Below are 7737 nucleotides of genomic sequence, written 5' to 3'. Positions count from 1 at the left end.
CTGAGGAGCTCTCCTGCCTTGATAGTTATGGGGAGAAAAATGGTGCTCCTCCCCAGTCCCTTCTAGAATCAGGTGTTCCAAATCACTCCTTTGGGTATGATCTCACTGCATCGTGTGTGGAGCCAAGGTGGCCCGTGTTATATGTCCCACACCCAGCCACGTTTCAGGCTCTTACTCGCTGCACATTAGTGGTACCACCAGAATTGAATCCAGCAAGCCCAGGCACTTCCTAGCAAGGGTCTGAGCAGGGGACTGGTTCCTCCTGATGCAGACTGTGTTCCTTGCATACCGTCTATCCCAGAGGGAATTTCTGGGACTGGGGCTTCCAGGTCAATGAAAGCTCCACAATTAGAGATGGGATCTCTCTCCGAAAGCCCTAAGGTTAGATATGGGGTGATAGGATCTCTCTGCATCCTGGGCCGAGGTTTTTTTCTTGTCCAGGTACAGTTCTAGGATTCCCCAGCTGCTTTTTCTTTTCTCTTTGTCTCTCTCCACAGAAGGGGTTTCCTCACCTCTGTGCCTCCATGTCCCAGCCCGTTTTTATCTTCCCCAGTTCGTAATCACTCAGCTATGAGGCTGTCTTCTTAGTGGAATCTGTCTCTTTTTGTCTCAGACTCTTGTGGATCAGAGTCCTTTGGCTTCAACCCTTCTTTGTTTGAGTGATACAGGCAGGACGTAGGAACTTCCTACTTCTCTGACATCTTGTCCTGACTTCCTCGAATGTCAAGGGTTTTAATGCGGATTTAATCACTTATGAGGCTCATCCTGGGTGTGGGCAAGACCAGTAGATCTCTGCATGTGCTCGCCAGAATCTTGCAAGTTTCTGCCACTGTCTTGACTGAGTTCAGTGTTAACATCTATCAAGGCTGTGTTATAGAAACAGGTCCTAAAGAGGAAATGGTCTGTATTTTTAATTTCACTGTCCATGTGTTCACTGGTAATGTAAACAAATACAATTTTTTTTAATGTTTATCTTCAATCATTGACCTTGCTGAACTTATTTTTTTCTAGGAGTTTTATTGTAGATTCTTCAGGATTTTCTATGTAAACAACCATGTCGTCTCAAATAGGGATAGTTTCTTTCTTCCCTCCTTCCCTCCCTCCCTTCCTCATGTTCTTTCTTCTGTTTTTTCTCCCTTTCCTTCTCTCTCTTCTTTCTTCCTCTTTCTTCCTTCCTTCCTTCCTCTTCTCTTCTCTTTCCTTTTCTTTCATGCCATTTACTTCTTGCCTTCTTGCTATGGCTAGTACTTCCAGCATTATGATAAATAAGAGTAGAGAGAATATATATCCTTGCCTTGTTCCTGATATTAGAGGGAAAAAAACACTCAATTTTTCACTGAATATAATGTTGCTATAGGGATTTTTGTAGAAGTTCTATGCAATGTCAGTCTTAAATTGGTGGTATAGCAAATTGACTTATTTATAAGGAAGGGTTCTGATGGCCTTATGAAATGGTCAGGTGGCCTGTATAACTAATGATTCAAAAGGTCCACTGTCCTGTCTTAAAATGTTTCTCCCTATTCAAATGAAATTCACTGGCTAGACCCTTTTTGCATCTTTTTACGTGGAAAATGTCTTAGAAGGGGTAACATTTTATACTGCTATCAGTCTTACCTTTATGGAATAGTTTATATTTATTTCCTCCTTATCCAAGTACAAAAGGCATGGGATGGGTGAGGGAAGAAAGGAGGAACAGTTTTAGAGCAGAGAATGATTCAGTTGAGCAGCAAGAGGTTACTGGAATGCTTTTTATAGTTCAAGCAGAGGCAGGAACTTTGATAAGGATTTGAAGCCTAATTTAACTTTTTAAAAAATCTGCATAACTCCTATATCAAATACAATAAAACCTTGGTTTGCAAGCATAATTCATTTCAGAAACATGCTTGTAATCCAAAGCACTTGTATATCAAAGCAGATTTCCCCATAAAAATAATGGAAACTCAGATGATTCATTCCACAACCCAAAAAATATTCATATGAAAATGATTACAATACAATAATATAATGCAAAATAATAAAGAAAATACAAAATAGAAAGAAAAGTAAACAAATTAACCTGTATTTATCTTTGAAAACCTCTATGGTTGATGTGAGGGAGGCACGAGAGGAGGGTTACTGTATAGGATGACTTTCACTATCACTAATGGAATCACTGCTATCTATTGGCTCAATGGAATCTTTTTCTTTTCATGCCCCTTTAACAAGGAACCTATCCAATGATACCCATTCTTGCTTCCTTTTGTGGATTTCGCAGAAATGTGACATTGCATTCTCATTGAATAGATTTATCGCTCGCACTGCTACAGCCTTAAGTAGTGCTTTTCTACAGAATTTTGCACTGTTTCCCACATTTTACGCATCTCTGTAATCTCATCTGAAGTGATGGATTCCTCTGCCTTTTTCTCCTCCTCCTTTGTGGACGAGATGCAGACATACACTTCTTATAAAATCTTTCAATTTTGGCCACTCACATACCTTGTTCATACTTCTTGGTGATTTCCTTCTTAACTTCCATTGTATTCATCTCCTCCTTCTTATCATCTTTCTTTTCTTTCAGTATACACTGGCACAGATGTTTACTATAGTATAGTATTCATAAACTCTTGTCATATACATTACATTAAATATATGTTTATGTATTTAATGTAACTGGCAATAAGACAGCAGAAGAAAGGGTCTGTATCTGCGGGCATTCTGACCTAGAATGAAGCAAAATATTCTTAAGAGAGAAAGAGAGGAAGAGAGAGAGAGGAGAACTATTGGCTCAGTTGTGATCATGTGACATTTGGTATCACATACTATTCATTGGAAGACATCACTCGTTTATCAGGTTAAAATTTATTAGAAATGTTTGCTCATCTTGCAGAACACTTGCAGAACAAGGTACTCACAATCCAAGGTTTTACTGAAACTAATTTTAAAAGTGCAAATATCACATTTGAGAAGTTTATTTTATAATTTTAAAAATTTTATTTAAAAAATGTTTATTTGAGGCGCCTGGGTGGCTCAGTTGGTTGAGTGTCAGACTTCGGCTCAGTTGATGATCTCACGGTTAGTGGCTTCAATCCCTGCATAAGGGCTCTGTGCTGTCAGCTCTGAGCCTGGAGCCTGCCTCAGATCCTGTGACTCCTCCTTTCTCTGACCCTCCTCTGCTTACGCTGTCTCTCTCTCTCAAAAATAAATAAAAACATTAAAAAAATTAAAAAAGAAATAAAAATAATGAAAAATGTTTATTTGAGAGAGAAAGAGAGAGTACAAGTGGGGGAGGGACAGAGAGAGAGGGAGAGAATCCCAAGCAGGCTCTGCACTGACAGTGCAAAAGTGGGGCTTGATCTCATGAACCATGAGATCATGACCTGATTCAAAATCAAGAGTTGGATACTTAACTGACTGAATTACCCAGGCACCCCTATAATTTATTTTTAAATGGCCTATATTTGTTTAATATATTGCATTTGTTAATGCCTCCTCCAAAGTGGTTCTTGTAGAAAGCAAAACATCCTGCTCATGATGTAGCTCTTTTGTCAAGAATGACAGTATGCCATTATTTTCCTTAGAAAATGAGGACATGATATAACACCAAATTATAAGAAGAGGCACAAATTATATTTCACAAAAAACAGATAACTTTTACTTCATATGGGAATATAATTATAGTATTTCATAATCTCTCAAGCTTCACAGAAATGTCCTAAGCAATTAGCCCATATAAACACTAAGAATTTGAAAGTGTTATTACATTTCTTTCTGTTGTGTTTTTACTTATGGAAAATTATTTACAAGTTAATAATACTGAAAGCTTTTGCTCAATATGCTTATTTAACATAGATCATTCAGTAATTCAGATTATACTAGGTGAACTCTAGAAACTCTTCTTACGGACATAGTCTCTTATAACTTGATTGTATTGTTTCCTAGGTCATGATATTATATTTGCTGAACTTCTAGAATACTTATTCTATAAAATGTATTACTTTATGTATTTCAGCTCTACCCACCCCTGCCTTCATTGCTGTTTAGAATATTAGAATAACATTCTAATAGGTTTTGTAACTATGAAGTTTATACTCTTTCTGTTTTGTACATCAGGCTGCAAATAAACTCTGCCTAGCAAGAGTTTTCTTCAGAATGAGGATAAAGCATTCTGCCAGAATATGGGCAAGAACTGTGATTAATAGGCATAAGGTTAAGAATGAAAGTGCCTTCATGTCAGCAATATAATTTTCAAATTGATGAGAAGAAGCCAAAATTCACAATGAGCAAAAAGACTATAAGAAAATACCCATTTATTCTGACTTAGTTCAGGTCTCTTGGCCTAGATAAGTTATATTCCCAGAGACTGATATTACTTTTGAATGGGATTGTGGAGCTACTCTTGGTGATCTTTGAGAACACATAAAGAGTTAGAGGATAACATACAAATGCCATTCAATGTATAAAATGGCCATAAATTACAACTAGTGGACTCAATTTCAATCCCAGACCATATACTAGAATGTATTTATTAAAAGATGACTTGTGAGGATATACTAGAGAAAACAGTAACCCTTGAGCCAAAATTGAGCCAATTTTATGTTCATTAAGAGACTCAGCATGTAGGTGTTGTATACAGTTACTAGATCCAGAAACTACCATAGCCATAGAATATATAGATTTTATGAAGACACTTGACTAAGTTTGCCATAGTATTCCTGAAAACAATATGGATAAATATAGGCTGGTTATAAAGATAATTGGACAGATTAATAACAAGTTGAAAAGTTGTACCTTCAGCTCTTCAAATGTGTTGAGTAATAGATCAGTATCAACCAATTAGATATGACATGCTGTGGAGTTCTTTCCTTAATTTTGTCGTATTCAGCATTTTAAATCAATGAATTAGATGGATAAAACAGCTTACAAGGATCAATTTTCAGAGACACAAAGCTTAGAATTTCCTGGATACCAAAGTCAATAAGTAAAAGCTGAGTCTAAGACATGCATATCTTTAAGATACGTGTGTGTCAGAGGCACCTGTATGGCTCATTTGGTTAAGTGTCCAACTTTGGCTCAGATCATGATCTCACAGTTCGAGCCCCACCTTGGATTCTGTTGACAGCTCAGAGCCTGGAGCTTGCTTCAGATTCTGTATCTCTCTCTATCTCTCTCTCTCTCTGCCCCATTGCCCTCTCTCAAAATAAAAATAAAACTTAAAAAAATGTATGTCTAAGATATCTATGTATAAATACATATGTTATTTATTTACATTATAATTGTAGTTTAATTTTCTGCTCTTCAATCTGAAAAACCCGATACACAATAGAATGAGGGTCATTGGTTGTAAGAATAGGTAGCATAAGGAGGAAAGAGAATAGTGCAAGAAGATTGGGCATGGATCCCAATGGGAAAATAGGGCAGCAAGGTCACAAGTACCTGAAGTGAGGAATTTGAAGGTCATTTGTTCCTTTTTTCTTCTCTGACTTTGGGTCCAGATTATCTTTGTCTCATCTTGTCTCTGTGTGTCTGCTCATTCTCTCTCATTTTAGCAATGTGGCTAACCCTGTACCTTGCACATGATCCATCTTCATTAAGGCTGCCTTAAAGGTGTCCCATATACCTGGGTCTTCAACATTTACAAGTCTGGTTCTTTCATCCCAGCTTAAGGCTTGATTCTTCTGGGTCTGATGTCCAATCCTCATCCCCCAGTCAGCCATGGCTACGGTTGATGGGTAGAGGGAGATTCAGTCACATTACCAAACAGAGTAGCCAGCGCTGTAGGAGGTGGATTCTCTAAAAAAATGAACATGGTGTGGGGAGGAATAGATTGGTATATTTAATATAATGAAAGATGATTTTGCACTGAAGTATTTTTTTAATAGGGGCTTTATTTAACATCAAAGAAAGTTATAGTATACAATATCAACATATAAAAAGTACAAAAGACCATTGTGATCTAAGATTGCATTAGAAGATAGTACCAATGATATTACTCACGAGATATTAGAATGAGGGAAGTTTGAGCCCTCTCTTATTCTGTTTTAGTTAGACCAACCACACCAGAGTAAATTCTGGGCACCATATTTTGAAACATGTATAGAACACTGGAACAAGTTCAGAGAAAACTATTCAGAATAAGGAAGAAATTTAAAACCATATCATATGTGAAACAGCTGAAGGAATTAAAAGTCTTGATCTGGAGAAGAGAAGATACGGACTACTCCTGATAGCTGTCTTTAAATATGAGAACGAGGTCTGGCATTGTTGCACATGGTTACTAGGGGGTCTAGGGCCAGTGGAATTTCCAGGGAGGCAGCTTTGCAGTCAGCATGAGAAGCTGTCAGAAGATAGAACAGGCTGCTTTATGAAATAGTTTCCCATCATTTGGGAGGTTGAAATAGAATCTGGACCTCGAGGGTGTCATGCTAAGCGAAATAAGTCAGATGGAGAAGGACAGATACCATATGTTTGCACTCATAGGTTTAACAGGAGACCAGGAGAAACCTAATGGAGGACCAGGGGGAGGGGAAGAGGGAAAGAGAGTTGAGGAGACAGAGGGACGCAAAACTTGAGAGACTATTGAATGCTGAAAATGAACTGAGGGGTGAAGGGGAAGGGGGAGAGGGGAAAGAGGTGGTGGTAATGGAGGAGGGTACTTGTGGGGAAGAGCACCGGGTGTTGTTTGAAAACCAATTTGACAATAAACTATTAAAAAAAAAAAAGAAATAGAATCCGGATAACTTCTTATCTAGATTAGAATAGACTGTGTGAACCCATCCAAAGCTTGCACCAAGTTACCTTTATGATTTGTTTCAAACTTGTTGCTTTACAAATCTGTAAATTTGGTATCACTGGCAGTTTGATGGTTGATGTAGTCATTCATCTGTATCCCACAGTACTGTATTTTTTTAATTTGAAATTTTTGTCATTGAACTTTAGATGAACAAAATGATACTACGTAAAGATTTGTTATTTGTTTCAACTGACTCGTGTAATGGCATTGATAGACGGATGAAATGTGTCACTCTTAGTTATGGGAGCAGATTAAAGGAATAGTCTTAAGGGAGTTTTCATTAAGAGCGAGTACACCTCGAATATAAGTGTTACTTTCATTTTAGTGCCCTGGGGCAAATATTTAATGAAGCCATCTCTTCTCGTTTGTGAATAGCAGGATGAGTAGAGTCTACTTGAGGAATATTTATATACTTAAGACAGAAAAAGAATTACTTCTCTCTTCTCTTTGCTAGAATTCCATTTTCATTGCCCTTATGCTGGCCAGAGATATATGAAGTTCTTATTTATTTAAGAAGTAAGAGATATTTGAACTTCTTATTTATTTAAGAAGTAAGAGGATTAAGCTGACACACACATGGCAGAAAAATATGACACAAATGGTTATAGAGGGTAGGTGCTGGTTTTAGGTAGACTTGGGTTTAATCTCAGTGTCTCCATATACCAGCTGGTTCTTTAACTTCAGTGGTTTCCATTTCCTTATCTATAGAATGGGTATAACCATACCTACCTGAAGGGAAAAGAACAGAGTTAGAAGGGATTTAGAAGAGATTTAGTTAGAAGAGGAGTTTAAAATGTTTTTGCTATTTATGGTTATATGAGAGAATTTTGATGTAAATTCTGTCAAATTCTGTAAAAATCATAAAATAGTAAAACTGAACAGGAACTTGAGAGTCCATTTGGTCCAATGCCATAATTTTGTAAATGAGGAAAAATAAGATCTGAAAAAGCCAAGAGGCATCTCCAAGA

At 37.3% G+C, this 7737-nt stretch overlaps 1 protein-coding gene across 1 annotated transcript in view; it reads left to right on the top strand.

Annotated features, from left to right (window-relative positions):
- LEKR1 (leucine, glutamate and lysine rich 1) overlaps positions 1-7737 on the top strand; it is a 186476-nt gene that overhangs the window by 15799 nt on the left and 162940 nt on the right. The window lies entirely within an intron of this gene.

The sequence above is a fragment of the Suricata suricatta genome, chromosome 5 (assembly GCF_006229205.1).
Source record: "Suricata suricatta isolate VVHF042 chromosome 5, meerkat_22Aug2017_6uvM2_HiC, whole genome shotgun sequence".
Classification (NCBI taxonomy): domain Eukaryota; kingdom Metazoa; phylum Chordata; class Mammalia; order Carnivora; family Herpestidae; genus Suricata; species Suricata suricatta.
The sequence above is the reverse complement of the archived record's forward strand: the minus strand, read 5'-3'. Positions and strand labels throughout refer to the sequence as shown.